The sequence below is a fragment of the Myotis yumanensis genome, unplaced genomic scaffold, assembly GCF_028538775.1.
Source record: "Myotis yumanensis isolate MYYU_CA2020_CCGP unplaced genomic scaffold, mMyoYum1.0.hap1 SCAF_4, whole genome shotgun sequence".
Lineage (NCBI taxonomy): Eukaryota > Metazoa > Chordata > Mammalia > Chiroptera > Vespertilionidae > Myotis > Myotis yumanensis.
In genome coordinates this window covers 19151970-19171378 of record NW_027223755.1, presented here as the reverse complement: position 1 = coordinate 19171378, position 19409 = coordinate 19151970, and positions in this window count along the sequence as shown.

Here is a 19409-nt window from a genome sequence, read left to right as displayed (position 1 = left end):
ATTTCAACACATAATTTTTTGGAATCCTTATTTATAATAACACAGCCACTGGTCTTCATTAAGCAATATAAAAATGTTTAGAACTTACATGGGAAATTTTGGTCATTAACAATGGTTATGCTATAGTTTCATAATTACATTGAATGTTTACTTTCACAGAAATATATACTTATATATTTAACACATGTATGTCACTGACATATTTATAAAATGCAACCTTTAATTGTTCTCAAAGAAGTATTCCATCAACACATAAGAGTGAAACAATGATACACTTGAAATAATATAAAATTGCTTTTGTACCAAATTCTATCCCTAACTGGAAATGTCATATGGAGCAACAATTTAGCCTCCCTCTCTTCTAATCTCTTGGTAAAATTAACTTGTTGCTCTTGGTATTAAACTAAGTTTCTTCTAAAACTTCTTGACTCTTAAGTTGCATTAGAATTACATGAATTTCATTAAACCATGTATATATTGATTACATAAAACTGATAATCATAGAGATCTTAACACATAATATGAATATCAAAATATTTGTATTATGGATTTGGTTGATTATACATTAACACTCACCACACATCGCATCAAGAGAACCATGTAACTATTTTTAAGTAATAACTGTCAAAATACTTCAACAAGATTGATTTGTAGAGATGTACATGGGAAGAGTGAGAAAATTCACTATTTTCCATTTATTTATTCAATCATTTATTTGAATATGGACTCAGATATGTATTCTATACTTTTTTCATAATCCAATACTACTTCATTTATAAAGCTATTTTATCTGGTAAGTGTGCCTTATACATATTCCCATTGCTGCTTAATTTTGTTTTCAGTTTATTTGCTTATACGTCTTGAGCACTTTCTCACTATCTGCCACTACAAGTTCTAGAATCAACTTGTATATTTCCTGCCCTACTTGTAGAATCAGCCATTCCTCATAAAATCTTTGCATCTTTTTATTGAAAAATTGTATTACAGACAAAGGTCGAGATGTTAAGTGTCCTCCTTGCTACTGAGGTATTTGTGATTCTAGGTCCTCTCAGATAACAGAGCAAGAAAATACTCTGTACACCAACCTCTATACAAACATACTTCTATATGTAACCATCTGTAACTTTATTAAACAAAAATTTGTTCATGCTAACGTCTCCAATTCTAATACATTACCACCTGGATCACACTACATCATTAAGTATAGTCGTCTCTCTCCCACTTATGTGTAAACTCTTACTCCAAAAGTAAGAAACCTGCTTCCCAATATCTGCTTTTCATTCATGTAATTGTTTGATTTCAGCATACGTATATAGTACAGTACGTCAGAATTATGAACTCATGCCCTCATGCAAAACATCTTGATCAGAGTTGTTTTCCTTTAGTCTTATTGACTCTACTCATTTCCGAAGTCACTTAGGTCACAACCTTTCCACTCTACTAGTTTCAGTGAGCTTGTTTCATCTCGTTGCTGAACAGATTATATTGCCACATTCTGCATTCAACCATTCAATCCCCTAGCCTCTAAAACTATATATTTTTAATTTGCATACATTAAGGTTTACTTTTCATGCTGTAAAGTTCTATAGATTTTGACAAGCACATAGTGTTGTGCATCCACCATCACAGTCCCATCTATAATTGTTTTACTGCTTTAAAAAATATCCCCTGTGCTCAAGGGCTCCCTCCCGACTCCTGCCAACCACTGGTATGGGTAGTGTCTTTATAGTTTTACCTTTCCAGACTACCATACAAATGGAATCAGACAGTGTGCCGCCTTTTCATGCAGACTCTTTGACTTATTCATATAAATTAAAGACATTCATGTTTTTGTGTGTATCAGTAATAATAGTTCATTTCTAGTTTTAATTATTTATAGCTCATTGTCTTTTATCACTGAATATCATTCCATTTTATGGAGGCAAATTCATTTGGAGCTAATTTTTACGAAAGTTATATTGTGTGTGTTAAGCACTTTTTTTGCTGATGAACATTCAACTGTTCCAGCACACTTTGTTGAAAAGACAATCTCCATTCTCCACTGAATTGCTTTGACCTTTTATATTTGTGTGGATTTATTTCTGGACTCTCTATTTAGTTCCATGTTTCCCTGTGTCTATTCTTTTGCAAAATCATGCTGTCTTGATTACTGTTGTTTTATGAAAGTCTTGAGATCTTGAGTGTGAGTACTCCAACTTTGTTCTTCAGTGTTGGTTTGGTTATTTCAGAATTTTTGCTTTTCCTTATGAACTTTAGAGCCAATACGTTTATATCTATCAGGTAACTTGCTGGGATTTTGATAGGAATTGCATAGAATCTATAGATCAAATTGAAAGAATTAACATATTAACAATAATTTATCTTCCAATCTATAACACACACTATATCTCCTATGATTTAGATGTTCTTTGAATTCTACCATAATTTCTGCAATTGTCTGCATATAGAACTTATATATAATTTAGTAGATTTATAACTAATTATTTATTTTCTGGTGAGTATTATAGATGTTACATTAAAATTTTCATTGTTAGTGCTGATCATAGGGAAACAATTGCCTTTTGTTTAAGTTGTACTTGTATGCTGTGATCTTGCTATATTTTGTTATTATTTCAGATTTTTAGTAGATGATATGACCTTATACATTCATATCGTGTTCAAATACAAATGTTTTATTTATTTATTTCTATTTAATATATTCTTTTTATTTCTTTTTCTTCTCTTTTTGTTCTATGTAAGAATGTGCTTATTGCACTACAATGTTTACTAGCAATAGTGATAGCAGACTTCCTTGCCATGCCCAAACTTCAGGGTGATAGTAATTTTTTTTTCTTTTTAGATTCTTTAAATCAAGTTGGGAACATATATTTTTATTTCTAATTTACTGAGATTTTAAAAATCATGAATGGCTGTTAGATTTTTTGTTAAATGGGTTTTTTATGTTAAATACCTTGATGAAATTATTTTTACGCTGTTAGCTTATAGTTATAGATTAAGTTAATTATGAATTTAAGTAATTTAATAGGTACAGGGAAATTTAGGTTCCTTATTTCTCTTGTATGAGTTTTGCTAGTTTGTTTTCACAAGGAATTGACTCATTACATCTAAGTGGTAACATTTGAGAGCATAATGTTTTTTTCTGCATGAATTTAAATGTTTGCTTCTTTGTGTGTGTGTATACTTACATTTATTTTTATCACTCAAAATATTAAATATGGTGGATCTATCATTTCTTTAATCCAATGAGATTATTATGTGAAGGTAGGATTTGATGTTTGATAACTGCTATATACATATTTGTCCAACTATAACAATATGGTATACCAAGTTATTGTTTAGGAAGGTAATGTGGGAAAGTCATTGTTTTTGTCAAGTGATTAAACTGATGAACACAAAAAATGAGCAAAGCAAAATTCCTCATTACAATTTATAAATTAATTATAACATTCCTTAAATCCTTGAAATAGTGAAAAGGTCATATGCAAAATAAAATGAAATAAGTATATTAGGTGCCCAACATTTGAATGTTTAGCTGAAGACACAGAAATGAAGAGGAATCTCAAATAATGACCCTTAAAAATGCAGGCTTATGATGGAGCATGTAAACTAGTTACATAAGAGAAAGTCACATTAAGCATATTACAGATATGTCTAAATCTTTTGTTCTAATAAGAATGTGACATTTTTTGCCTCAGCAGTTACTCTTGTAGGAATAGTGCCTTGCCTACATACAAGTATAATGAATAATTTACAAAGCTTAGAGAAAATTTCTGTAGAAATCGTACAATTTTTAAATTAGAAAAATGATTAGAGATTAGTCAATTCTTATTTTCAGAGACATAGTCATATAAATTTTAGTATTGGAAGAAGACTTGAATAAACATTTGGTAATAACATAGTGTGCTCATTTCCAGCTATATGCTTACCTTTCATTTCATGTACACAGTCCCAGGTAAGTAATACCTCTCATTTCATAATGCAAATACAAATTCTCAACCTGATTTCAAAACATACCAATAGTCACATCCCTTTTAAGTGACAGTTCTAAGGAGAAAAGCAAAACCAAGTAAAAAGAGCAGTAACAAAACAGTGATCTATATACAAAAGATTCCAATCCTCTACCTTGCAAAGGACTATATAAATTTAAAGAAATACCTGCGCTCTCCTATCTCTTTATTTCAGTATCAAAGATGCCTGAATTCTGAAGTGGGCCGTTCTGTTTTACGATTTTAATCTTGCATAAAATCAGTACATTAAAAAGTAAACTTCTTTCTTATTGCAGCATGCATGCTATGTTTCACTTTGCAGTTCGCTCAGAGGAAAATGTATTTCCATCAACTTTTTAGTTATTACATTTCAACCTTTAATTTTTTCTTAAATGTGAAAACTGAGGCACTGAGAAATGATATGATTTCCCATGGTCTCAAAGCTAATAATTTTCAGGACCCTGATATGGACATATGTTAGATTAACTTCAATGGTTAAGCTCTTTCCATCTCATTTCTGTCTCCCCTTGACATACCTAAGCTTGGTAATCGTTTACTTATCTCTAGGTTATTTCATTTCCCATTCCATGTAGAAGTTGTTTTAAAAATAGCTCCTAGATTTTTCCCCAATCACTGCCACATATCACTCCCTGTCCTACATATCTCTGAAAAAAAAAAAAAGAGTCCAACTTTATAGAGTATTCATTTTCTTTGTTCCACAGATTTCATTCCTCCTCTTGTGTCTTATATTGGCAGGATTATTTCATAGTTTTATTGTGTGGGAGTGCAAATCCCACAGTGTCTCACACTAGTGCATAATATTTGCAACCCAGAAGTATTTGGGAATTTGAAGAATGTGTCTCCAAAGAATGTGATTTCCAGGTCCCTATTCTTTTTAGAATTTTTTTTATACAAATGGATTCATTTATCATTTATTTTATTTTTCTTGTTATCAAGTTGTCAAGATTTTCAAGTCACTCTAAGCCAGTGGTTCTCAACCTTGGCTGCACATTAGAATCACCTGGGAATCTTTTTAAAATCCTGATTTCTGCGCCTCATCCTCCAGAAATTCTGTTGCTTTGTTATGGGGTGAGGCCACAACATTTGTAACAAAGAAACAGAATTTCTGGAGGATGAGGCCCAGAAATCAGGATTTTAAAAAGATTCCCAGGTGATTCTAATGTGCAGCCAAGGTTGAGAACCACTGCTCTAAGCAATAATAATGCATGTTTATATTCTCTTGGGTACCTTCATTGTTATTCATTCATTCTTTCAAGATACATTATTAATCACGGATTTAATTCACACCTCTCAGTAAAGAAGTTCCATGGGACAAATGTATTCTTATGTTCCGTTTCTTATGCCATAGCACATGGATAGACTAACAAAATGTACAAGTATATGCATATGATAAGGGATTTAATCGGGGAATATTAACAATTGAGGATGGCATAATGTTCTAAATTATTTTGAGTATAGCATGACCAAATGGGTGGACACACAAGTTAATGGGACATAAAAATGGAGGTAATAAGCCCATTCTCCACTGTATGACAAAAGACAAAAGTTAAATGCAAGAAAATGAATTTTACTTTAACAGATGCAAAACCATTTTTTTTCTCTTTTCAATTTATTTTTCATTTATTTTACATTCAACTGGAGGGAAATTGGTTATTGATTTTCTGTCAGAAATTGAGAACACAGTTCCTGGAAAAATGAATGCATTCCCCCACTGGTAGAAAAAAAAATGCAAGTAATTTACTCTTATCCTGAAGGGTGTCAGAAAGGAAAGGGAGATAGCAGAGTTCTCAAAACTTGTTGCAGGAAATGAATCCATATTCTTGCCAAAGAGATTCTTGACATGATCATCAAAAACATTTATTGTTAGTAAAATTTGTCAAAGGTTGTATGTTTCCAAGGAGCTAGTAACTGTAACTATGTTTGCAGGGTCACAGCAGAACTAGAGGTGACTAGGAGAGTAAGTCCTGTGCTTTACTAGGGTGTAGCCTTATATCCTCAGCTGTGCCTGAGAACGGAAATCAATACCTTCAACTACAGGCAATTCTAAGAGGTAAGGTTGAATGCAAACATCTGTTTCTTTAGTTCTCACCAAACACCTTAAAAATACATAAATATTTTCTTCTCTCTTACTGTTTGTAATATAAAAGCAAATATTTTTTTTTATTTATTTATTTATTTATTTATTTAAAATCTTTATTGTTCAGATTACATTTGTTCCTCTTTTTTTCCCCCCCATAACTCCCCTCCTCCCAGTTCCCGCCCCACCCTCCGCCCTCACTCCCCACCCACTGTCCTCATCCATAGGTGCACGATTTTTGTCCAGTCTCTTCCCGCATCTCCCAGTCCCCTTTCCCCCCCAAGAATAGTCTGTCCATTCCCTCTCTATGTCCCTGATTCATTATAATCACCAGTTCATTCTGTACATCAGATTATTTATTCACTTGATTCTTAGATTCACTTGTTGATAGATGCATGTTTGTTGTTCACAATTTGTATCTTTACCTTTTTCTTCTTCCTCTTCTTAAAGGATACCTTTCAGCATTTCGTATAATACTGGTTTAGTGGTGATGAACTCTTTTAGCTTTTCCTTATCTGTGAAGCTCTTTATCTGACCTTCAATTCTGAATGATAGCTTTGCTGGATAAAGTAATCTTGGTTGTAGGTTCTTGCTATTCATCACTTTGAATATTTCTTGCCACTACCTTCTGGCCTGCAAAGTTTCTGTTGAGAAATCAGCTGACAGTCGTATGGGTATTCCCTTGTAGGTAACTGAGTTTCTTTCTCTTGCTGCTTTTAAGATTCTCTCTTTGTCTTTTGCTCTTGGCATTTTAATGATGATGTGTCTTGGTGTGGTTCTCTTTGGATTCCTTTTGTTTGGGGTTCTCTGCGCTTCTTGGACCTGTAAGTCCATTTCTTTCACCAGGTGGGGGAAGTTTTCTGTCATTATTTCTTCAAATAGGTTTTCAATATCTTGCTCTCTCTCATCTTCTGGTACCCCTATAATTCTGATGTTGATACGTTAGAAGCTGTCCCAGAGGATCCTTACACTATCTTCGTATTTTTGGGTTCTTTTTTCATTTTGCTTCTCTGGTTGGGTGTTTCTCGCTTCTTCGAATTTCAAAACTTTGACTTGATTCTTGCCCTCCTCTGGTCTGCTGTTGGGAGTCTGTATAATATTCTTTATTTCAGTTAGTGTATGCTTACTATCTAGATGGTCCTTTATCACACCATCGAGGGTCTCATTAGATTTCCTGTACATCTCATCAAGTTTATCGACAGACTCTAGAAGCCTCTTGAGAGACCTCAAAAGTGTGGTTCTGAACTCAATATCCTCCCTTGATAGTTTTGTCCTGTTTCTTTGTCTCTGCATTTTTTACGCTTTCTTGGTACACCCCCTAGTAGTCTTTGTGCGCAGTCTTGTTGTAGTTAAGCCCTGATTGTTGTAGTTAATACTAGAGGGATTTGACCACCAGGCTGACCGGCTGTGAGAATCAGCTGTGTGGAAAACTTCTGTCCTCTGGGGAGGTGCTAATCTAGCCTTTGCCTGAGGCGATCCAGCAAATGGCTCTGCGCAGGGCTTGGGCGGGGCGGGATCAACAGGGCGGGTGGGCGGAGGGAGCAGTTATGGCTGCTCTCAGCCCCGGTCCTAGAGGCTCTGCTTCTCAGAACCCTGGACTCCACTGCAAACCTCGGAGAGAAGGCTGCCCTCAGATTCCAACTGATGCCACTTCTCCCATCTGAGTCTGAGTCCCTAGAGACTCGCCCGGATCTGGAGCCCAGAGTCTGAGACTCCCTCCTGATTGAAAACGACAACTGCGCCCTCAGCCACCAGCCTGCTTTGCGCGCACACCTCGGTACCTTTATATTTTCCACACTGCGCCTCTTCTGAGCTTCGGTATGCTGTTCTCTTTCCTTCTAGTTGAAGAGTCTCTCCTCAGCCAGCTTTCCTGTGGTTCTGGGTGATGTCTGTTCCGTCTTTTAGTTGTATTTTTGAAGTGGTTGTTTGCGGCAGCAGTCTCCGGTGTTTACCTATGCCGCCATCTTGGTTATTCTCCTCATAAAAGCAAATATTTGTGAGTTTCTACACTTGATCTTAGCCAAAAGGCCAAGAAGCGATATTTGTGAGTTTCTAAAAGTTAAGTAGATCATGTGAAAAATATTTTTATTCAATAGGACAAAAATAAAGCAAATGAGTTTTTATATTGGACATATATTTATATATTTTCTTTACAACCTACTAGTTATTGCCTAAAATAAAATTGTGCTTATATAACTTATTTTAATTTTTTTCTGACCTGCTGATGTCAATTGCTTTTAAAGTCAGCTACATGAATAGATTAATTTCAGTTTTTATATTTTTCATGATTTAGCTAATGCTTTTCTCACCGGTAGGTTCACCAAAATTTTTAATCTAGTTTTACTTCATTATATTTCTTAAACTGAGACAATATAAAAATGCTGTATAGTTATTTATGTTAATAAAAGTGCTTGTGAACTACCTAAAGAATCCATATTGTATATAAGTAAAAAACAAGCCATTTAAATTCAGTGAAATCAGTGTGTATCACAATTATAAGAGTCAAACACAAACTTTAATTTTGACAAAATCAAATGTAAAATGTGTTTAGATTAAAATTCAAAAACAGTTATCACTTTAGAGAAAGTCTTAGGTTAAAATTATGAATTTTAACATGCTATCCATTAATTTGCATCTTATTTAGCAACCATTTATTGACCATTTAATATGTAAGATATACATAATAATGGTTCCTGTATTTATGTCACTTTAAAAATAAACTAGTGTGTTTTAATTTAGGTGACTATTTTACATTTAAACAAGTAGCTTTTTGTATCAAAACCAAATTCATTTAGAATGTTTTTTTTTACTTTTATAGTTTAGTATTAAGAACATAAAGATAGCATTTGACTGAAAACCAACCATTTTATTAACAGTGAGGTATTAGAGATAGTTTTATTAATATATTTGTCAAAGATTGGAAATTCTTCCAACAAGGACAAAAAAACCCCACAAGAGATTCATATCTTAATTGTGTGACATAGGAAAATATTATGAGCACTATTTCTATCATATTAGAAATATCAACTTTGTTCTGCCAATTTCTTTAGAAGTTGATTCATTTTCCTTCTTTTGGTTAGAGTATTGTGGGTTTCAGATTAAGTTGCAGCTCTATGATGTGTTTTTAAATGAAAATTCAACTTTCAGTAGGTTTAAAATGGAAAGCCACTGCCTGACTCCAGGCTATCTGCTCGGTAATTGCAGAAAGAACTTTGTTAGGTCCATGTAGAATGAATGAGCCCCAGCTCTGTGAAATGCTGTGCAGACGATCCATCCAGCTGAGAAAAAAACTTTGAAGATGATTGCCTTAGGAATTCCAGCGAACACGGGCTGAGGGAGTGACTCTAATTCAAAGCAAGCAAACCATCCTGATTTTTATGAAGATAACTACTCGAAACTCTGGAAAGTGACTACTTCATACGGGACATAATTGGCATTTAAAAAACATTTGATCTGACTGAGTTAGCAATGCAGGTTGAAAAGGAAACCAATGTACTATTATTGGAGTTTTATAACCACATCTGTGTTACTTATAAAAATAAAAACTATAAAGATTCTGTCCGGAAGTGAAAGTTAAATAATAAAATAAGCCAAGTGCACAGCCAATGTTAGGATGTCTCTACATATTGCAAATGCATCACACATGTGATTTTTAATTTAGCTAAATTAAGTGGCAATAAAGGACAAATTTTAGAGAGTGAAGATTATAAGAGCACAACCTTCATAAAAATTCATACTTGTGCACCAATCTTCATTTTCTCTTCCTTTTAATTCTTTGAATATTTTATGGATAAATGGCCTAATATTGAGCATTTAAAAAGCTCAACCATGCGGTTAAGTTCTGGTCAAGGAAATTTTAGTGGAAGTGGTGAATAAAACTTGTTCTCAAAGGGAAAATAAATGAGTTGTTTTTTTTTTAAATCTCTTTTTCCTCATGCGAGCTGAAATGTGGACTTAGTAGTTGACTCTCAAAAGGGTTTCATGGAACTCCAAGTGGAAACGCTGTATTTAAAAATGAGCACTATAAACAAGATGCTGAAACTGGAGATCAATGGAGGCTGGGGCTCTCCTGCCAGCCAAAAAGCAGAGATAGGGCTTGGATGATACGTGCACATTTAATAATACCAGCTGCTGGAAATCTGGGAAGGTGACCCGTAAAAACCCTAACATCCACCTTCCCCTTTAGCTTGTTAGAAGTAAGCTTATATAGGGGCGTCAAGGGAAGGGGATGTGGGCAGAAGGCACAAAGGGGTTTCTGGTGATGTGACCTCCTGGAATTTGAGTCCCTGTTGGGGCTCTTGATAAATGTCTTCATTACTGGTTGCCAGAACAGGAGGGTGCATCATCCAAGTGTTTCTGAGACCTAATCAATCAGCCTCCTCATTCATCGTGGCCAGGTGTCTAGGTTCAAGGCTCCCGTAAAAGTCTTTTTGTTCTTGCCTGGTCAACTGAAAACTGCAACAAAATCTTAGCCAGATCATATGTACATTTGATTATTTAATTACATATTCAGTTAGTAAAAGGAAGGGGAATGAAATAGAGAGGAAGAAAAGAGAAAAAAATAAAAATTGTATTTTTAGCCTGGCTAGTGTTGCTCAATAGTTGAGCACGGACCTATGAGCCAGACAGACTTGATTCCCAGTCAGGGTGCATGTCGGGATTGTGGGCTCGATCCCTATTGTGGGGCATGCAGGAGGCAGCCAATCAATGATTCTCTCTCATCATTGATGTTTTACTCTCTCCCTCTCCCTTCCTCTCTGAAATCAATAAAAATATTTTTAAAAACTGTATTTTTATGCTAAGCTTGTACCGCTAAATGTCACACCCACCTTCCCTATGTCATCTATCCTCAGATTGTTGTGACAGAAATTTCTATGTTGTTTAAACTGTGGATATTTTGATGACCACTCATAGGCAAACATAATCCTAAGTAATGCAGAATGTATACTAATAAAAGGGTAATATGCTAATTAGACCGGATGTCTTCTGGACGTCCTTCCTGACAAAGCCGGGCTGCATGCCTGCAGCTGTGGCCGCCCAGGAGAAGCCGCCTGAGGTCCTGGGCAAAGAAGCCGCTCCACCCACCAGCCTCCGCCATGGACCAGTTCAGGGCCCTGCAGGAGCCCGAGCGCTCACCAGTTGCCGGTAAGTGAGGGGCAGCCTGCGGGTGAGGATAAGGGGGCAGGCAGGCGGGCTGGTGGCGGCCTGGAGGCCAGGGCCTGAGGTGGTCGGCGGGAGGAGAGGCCGGGCAAGCGCTTGCCTAGGCCCAGCCCCAGGGTGCGCACTGCAGCCCTGGAGCCCCGGAGCGCTCCGCCATGTTCGCTGCGTAGCAAGAAAAGCTGGCCTTTGTGTGGCCCCCACGCGCCGGCAGCTCAGCTTCCTGTCGCTCAGCGTGGACCTGGAGCAGAGTCCCTCCGCCTTCGCGCTTGGTGCAGGGTCTGGGGCCCGCAGCCGGCAGCCCGCAGCCCTCCTGCCTGGGTCTGAATTGCTTTTCCCTTGAGCAGCGTTTTTCCATTTTTCTGAACGTGCGTGTGCAAGTTCAGGGTTTTGTTTTGGTTTGTTTTTACTCCAGACATTGAAGGAATCGCCAGCGTTGTCTTTTGTGTCTTTGAATCATCCTCTGTGCTTCTCTGATTTTTTGGTTGATAGCTTCCTGGGTCAGGGGCAGTCTCCCTCTCCCCAGAGTCAGGAGCCCCAGCCCAGGCCCACCCATCGGCCTAACCCTGACCACGGGGGTGGGAGTGGGGGGGGGGTGGGGGGGTGAGTTCCTGCAGGCTGGGGTTTGAGCCCCACGCATTTGCCGTAGGAGACCAGTGCCTTTGTTATTGCTGTGTGTCTGGGTTTTAATTGGACAAAAGCTCAGTGGTCTCAGGCGAAGAAGCTGCCCGGTGGTCCCCGGAGCCAGCTTAGCAAAATCTTGCAGGAGGAGAATTCTGTCTGGGTTTCCCCAAATTCCCTCAGCCCCTACTCACCCCCTCTGTAAAGGAGCAGAACAAGTGAGGCCCCTGAAATAAAAATCAGAGGTCTCCAGCAATGGTGGGCCTCTCTCATCACAGTCATTTGGACTGGGTGGCATTTGAATATTTATCTAGGCACCAAGCTCAAGTCATGATCTCTGCCCTTAAATGATTCACAGTCTTTTTTTTTTAAATATATTTTATTGATTTTTTTTTTTTTAGAGAAGAAGGGAGAGAGAGATAGAGAGTTAGAAACATCGATGAGAGAGAAACATCGACCAGCTGTCTCCTGCACATCTCCTACTGGGGATGTGCCTGCAACCCAGGTACATGCCCTTGACCGGAATCGAACCTGGGACCTTTCAGTCCGCAGGCCGACGCTCTATCCACTGAGCCAAACCGGTTTTAGCTAAGTAATTCACAATCTTATTAGAGCGAGTAGATGATAAAAGTGCAGTAATGACATCAGAATGTTAGGCAACAATACAGAGTGGAACAGAGGCAATTGCTAGGGTGATTTTCCAACAATTAGTACGAAGAGTATGTGCTGTGAATTAAATAAAAAAAATATGTGTGGAAGTAGCTGCTTCATGATGAGTATGGCATCCTTTCCAATTTTAAAGGAAGCTGAGTTCCATGTGAACTGTGTACTATGCTATGATATCTGAGGCACAGGACAAGGGGGGCCCTAAGTGTACTATGCTTTGATATTTGAGTCATTCTTTATTGTTCAATGTGATCTATTTGTGTACGCCTCCGTTTTATAATAGTTAAATTACTAGAAAGATACATCTTGCTATAAAATATTATTAGAAGATCAAACGATCAGGTGACATTTATTGTTACTTTTCTATAAATGAACACAATCTCAGGTATGCTAAAGTGATAGGTATTATAGAAATATTCAGATAGGGAGACCTACAGGCTTGATTACAAGTGAGGCTTACTATCACAACCCAAATTTATTGCTAAAAAGAAGCAGGGAGCAAACTAGAAACTGAACCAAATTTAAGCCCTTGAAGGGCAAATGTAAATTGGGTAAGCTTTGCTATTACAAGAGCAACCAGAAAGAATTCAGAGGCAAGAATGAGAAGCAGATTGCATACACTCTAAGTTGCTGCTAAAGAAAAAGAATGGTATACTATGAAAATACTTAATACAGACTGTAAAGAGATTTGTTCATAGAGGATTTCCTAGAGTAGGTGGTATTTCAGTTATTTTTTTTTAATGTGAAGAGGCTAGCTAGATAAGAAAAAGGTGTAGGGGTCCCAATTGGAGAGGGTTCAGGCGGGGCTGAGGGATTCCCCCCCACCATGCACCATTTTCATGCACTGGGCCTCTAGTTATTATATAATCTTGCCCTCTCACTTATTACATTTATCAATAATATGCTAAGTGAAAAACCAAACTGAAAGACTATATTGCATTATTGCATTTGAATGAAAATTCTAGAAAAATGCCCCACTAAATATTGTGTGTATCACATATACACACATTCATTCATATCTATACAAATATTATATGTACATATATACATACAGATATACAGGGTGTTCCAAAAATGTATATATACTTTGAATAATTATTAATTCCAATGGCTTAAATATGAAAAGAAAGAAACATCAATTGAGCTATCAGCTGTTAAAGTGTGTATACATTTTTGGGGGACACCCAGTATATATACATATATATGTTCTATAGTGCCTGGCACTGGATATAGGAGCTGGGGTTGACTGCCAAGAGAAAATTTTATGGTGATCCATATATTCTATGCTAGATTGTGTTGATGATTACAAACAGTATACTAGTACATTCAATAAGAGTTATAGGATTATAGGGTTACAATTGATGACTTTTCTGGCATGTACCCTCTTTATTTCTCAATAAAGAGAATTGAAAACTAAGAAGTCACACACACAAAACAAGTAAAAAAGAACAATCTATCACATACAAGGCAAGTTAAATTTCTGAACAAACTAGTCAACAAAACCTACTAAACACTGAATTTAGAAATTGATGTAGGGTTAGTAATGAACTCTTTTGCCCTCCCTCTCTGGTTCATATTATTATATGAATTCTTCAGTTAAATTTGGCATAAGAAGGATCAAATATAAAAATACTTCAGTGATTTTTTGTTTTATTTAAAATATTTTAAATTATTTTAAAAACCACATACTAAAAATTTAGATAAGGAAATAAAAACGTATTGCTATACATTGGAGATACCTAAGTTCTATACTCTAAAAATAATTTGAAGTAATTTTTTCCAGCTTACTTCTAATAAAACCTTTTTTTGCAGGAAACATTAAGAAGCTTAAATTTCTAATCCTTCAAAACTGACTGGGTGCTTGAAATCTGAAAATGTCACAAAGCACTAAATTGAAACTAGTCCTGTATAACATAAAACCCATGGAGGGGAACCACAATTACAAAGTAAGACTTAGAAGCAAGGCTTAAGCATTTGAACAAATGCTATCAGGTTACAAAATTGGCAGACAATGGAAAGGAGTGAGGGAAAAAGATGTCTTTAGAGTCTTGGGTTTCTTCACTTTTCTATTATGAAAATATTTATTAGAGTTAAGCATTTTTAATATAGACATACCTTGCAGCTTAGTAAGAATTTTTGATCTTTAAATATTTTTATTTCCTCTTAAATACTTGTTTATTTGACAATACCTTAATTTGATTTAATTGGCGCCTCATGATGTATGAGATGTATAAACAGACATTCCTGGGATTAAATTCAGATTCAGCTAAATGGAGTACTTTGAGCTAAAAATAAAAAAATAAATAAAATAATAAGCTTCAATTTTCTCATACACTAAAGACATTGATAACATCTACTTTGTCATTGTCTTTAATTTTAGGTGTTATGGATTTAATAGTCTTTTAAGTAGTAAATGTTCAGGGAAGGCTTAATTCTGAAGATGAAGCTCACCCCAAGATTCCTGATGCATTTTCATTGAACCAAACCAGAAACTAGGGCTGTTCTACAGGGATTTTACAGATGTAAATAAAGACTAGATTCAGTTGACCTATAAGTAATCAGATTATCCAGGTGGGTCTGACTCCAAGTAGGTGAACTCTTTTAAAAACAGAATTTGTTCCAGCTGGTAGCTAAAGAGAACATTAGAGATTCAAAGCACAGGAAGAATTTGGTGCCTTCTCACTGCTGGGAGATGGCATAGGCTACAGAACAAGGGATATGGGCCCAGTTATGTTCTCCTAAAATTATTACGCTGAAATCCTAATCTCTAGTGACTGTATTTGGAGATAGGGTTCTTAAAGATATAATCATGTTAAAATGAAGTCATTAGAGTGGACCCTAAACTGATATAAGAAGAGACAATGAAGACACAAACAGGTACAGAGGGCGGAGCACCTGTAGACACAGAGAAGAGGGCTTTCTGCAAACCATGGAGAGAGGTCGCAGAAGAAACCAACCTTGCTGATGCCTTGATCTTGGACTTCAGCCTACAGAATTGTGGGGGAAAAAAATACATGTCTGTTTTTCAAGCCATCAAGTCTGTAGTATGTTGTTATGGCAGGCCTAGAAGATTAGTGCAGTTAATATACATAATAAGAATTTTGCCTTTTCACAATGTGACTGTATCTTAAAATGCTAATTTTAAAAATATTTTGCCATAAATGTTAATTTGTCAAATTAATAGTATGTATTTTGAAAAATTACCTTTATAATAATGGTGCTTGATGAATTCATGCAATAAAATTTTATGTGGTGCTGCATACTTGAAAGTATTTTATATATTACAAAAATGATAGCATGAAAAAATCTGCATATTTATATTTGATCTGAATATTGTTTTATAATTAAATACATATTTATCAGATAAGAGTAGTGTTTTAAAATTTGAGTTCAATTAAGGATTAGCTAATGTGGGAAGAGAAAATAGTTAATTGTTTAAAAGACTTTGGTAGTAGTTGCTCTGAGGCTCAGATATCGAAAATAAAAATGTGATGTAATATCATAAATTATAAAACTTTCATATTGCTTTATGCAGTTTAACTAACATTGGAAAACAGGCCATTCTAACAAGGAAATATTCACTTAACAGAATCAACAAACTTGAAACATGCAAGTTAAATTTCTACTCAGTCCAATTCAATTGAACAATTTAGCTTTAATTGACATGCGTATGTGTTTGTTATAGTTGCATATATACCAATGCATATATTTATGGATGCATATTTGCATATCTACATGCATACGTGTGTGCTAATTGTTATCTACTAATTAAAAACAATGAATAGTTCTAGGTTTGACACAGATCTATAAGATATTAATAAAAGAGAAGCATCTGTTCAAGAAATAATTTTGAAAGGCATTTATTATTTATATCTGGGGATGTAACTAAAGACCAGTAACCAAAATTAAGATAATTAATTTTTTCAAAATTGATAAAACTCATTAAATATGACTAAAATCACATCAAATTAATGTAGAATAAGATAGAGCCATAGGGATAATGAAGTGCAAACTGGCATTGCCAATTGTTCTCTTGGAAGTAAATGCAGTTAATCATTTAACAGACCATAAGTATGAGTACAGTGAATAATTCAAATTTCATCTGAAAATCCAAATAGAATAATATGCATAACTCCATTTGGTGACCAGTTTGGCAACTTTTCTTTGAATTACATTGTAAATAATTCTCCCTTATTAGTCACTGTTGGGCCTTTTGGTGGCATGTAAAAAATAAAAATGAACAACAGGCTTTTGAAGCCAGATAACAACGAGTAACCACATGAAGTAGCTAGCACGTTTACCAGGAGCTGCTCACAGAGTAGCTGTACAGCATTCTGTTAAACTTGGGACATCTACTCGGGATATTGTAAAATATAAAAATCAGGGTATCAACAGGATCCCACAGTTAACAGCTCAGGAATGAGTATTTTCATAGACCTCATTCATTTAAAAACAATGGGATCTGATTAGCCCCCTTGTGCTAAACAGAATATAAGTTAACAAGAGATGATTGGTCAAATAAAATATTTTCCGTTTAGGGGGACATTGTCTTTCTTTTTGAGTGTAGTAAGCACTATAACACACAATCATGTCATTTTCTAGAAATATCTTAATCACAAATGGTCTTATTCTGTCAGCAAAAGGATGTTTTCTATGTACTCCCCCACTACCCCCCCCCCCACCCCCGCTCCCCGCCACCCCCCTGGTTCAGGTACTATGAAAGAGAGAGAGAGAAAATGATTACTAAAACATGCAGGGAAATACTTTAGTACCAACACTGAAGGAAGAGATGCTACGTTTTGAAATGAAATATACCAAACTAGTGCATAAGAAGAGTGATAAGAATGTTTTGGCAAGCTGTCTTGGATCTCCAAAGCAAATTGTATGCCTCGGGGATGGATCTGAATTACATATTTGGATTTCAAAGTAAATCAGAGAATTTTTAATCAAAGCTTTTTAAGATCGGGCTGCCAATAGCGGATAGCTAAGGAGTTATGAAAATTTAAAACTTATTGCTAGGAGTGTGTATTCTGTTTAATTTAAAAATGTTTGCTCCATAATTATGATCTGCATTTTAATAGTGCCTCTGCTTCTTTACTTCAGGAATTTTTTTATTATTTAAAAGCAGAAGATTATACTTAGATAGCTTTATATCAGTTATATCAGATGCTCAGAATTAAGCCCATAAACCCAAGTATTTACTATCATATAAGGCCCTTGTTGAAGAAAGAACACAATAGAGAGTAAATACTAATAATAATGTAAATTTTCATCTATCAAAGTAGCCATTAAAAAAATTGTCCCCATATTTTCAAAGGGATTTGTGGTAGATTACAAAAATACCTATAGTATAGAAACATAGAGATCAGCAGGATAGAAACAATAGAGAGCTATTAAACCAGTAAGAGCTTGAACGTAGAAATGTGTGCAATGAAATTCAGTACAGTTTTTAAATTTGGATGGCAAAATCAGCTTGTAGCTTTCTGGCAGCCAAAATACAAAAGAGAATTATGTTCAGTTACAACTTTCAATACTTGTAACTGGTATGTGAGCTTGATGAACAAATTTCAAAATTCATAACTTGTTCATAAAATTAATATATCAGCACACTGAGGAATCATAAAGAGGGAAATGGGGCAATTCTGGCTGAAGTAAGTTGAAGATGCCAGCAGAAGGAAAAACAACACCATTGCCCACAGATAAACAAGCCAGTATTGAATTCACAAGGCTTCTCTGGAACCTATAAATAACCGAAATTACTTTCCATTATAACTGAGTCCGTTTCCTCCAGGGAAAACTGCTCTTCTTGATAGTTTTCAGCAAATCAGCCTGCCGAGGAAGGGGAAATAAAGCACAACAAATTCCTACACATCTCCCATTTCCATTGACTTTCTCCATGTGTTCTTTTGTTTGTTGTCAAACTCCCCCCCGCCCCTTTGTTTGGTGACAGTATATATGTGATTCAATTCTCTTGCATATAAATAAATGTAATTGTACATGTACTAAATTAAATATCACAAGTTTTTACAACACCTTTCCAGAAAAAAAAAATATCTTAATGACGTGAGAAAGTTAATCCTGGACACTTTCTTAATAAATAAATTCCTTAGTGGTTTTATGTGACATGTTAAACACCATTCTTAGAATATACAGGATGAAGATTTTTATGTACAACTAGAGGCCTGGTGCAAGGATTCATGCACTGGTGGGGTCCCTCGGCCTGGCCTGCACCCTCTCGCAATCCAGGACCCCTCGGGGGATGTCGGATTGCCAGTTTCGGCCCAATTCCTGCAGGCCAGGCCAAGGGACCCCACTGGTGCATGAATCCGTGCACAGGGCCTCTAGTATGCATATAAGATCTTTGGTTAATCTCTTTCCCACCCTCACCCCTCCACCCTTCCCTCTGAGATTCATCAGTCTGTTCATGTTTCCACGCGTGTGTGTTGAGCATCTGCCCCCTGGTGGTGAGTGCACGTCATAGCTACTGGTTGAATGGTCGAATGGTCAAACGGTCGCTTAGCCTTTTATATATATACATGATAATATCCCTCAGTTATTTCAATTGCATAATTACAATTGTATTTCCAAAAAGCCCATATATATATATATATATATATATATATATATATATATATATAACCCTATATAACCCTAATGTGCAAATATACTGAACGGCGGAACAACCAGTTGCTGTGACATGTGCTGACCACCGGGGGCGCGTGCGAGGAACATGGCGGGCGTCGGCAGCAGGCAGCAGAGCATGAAACATGGCGGGCATCAGCTGCGGTGGGATGGTGGAGGAGGTGAGCAGGGGCGCCAGACCAAGGTAGGCGCCGGTCACTGTCATTGGGGCAAGCCTCCGGTAGTTACTGAAAATTCTT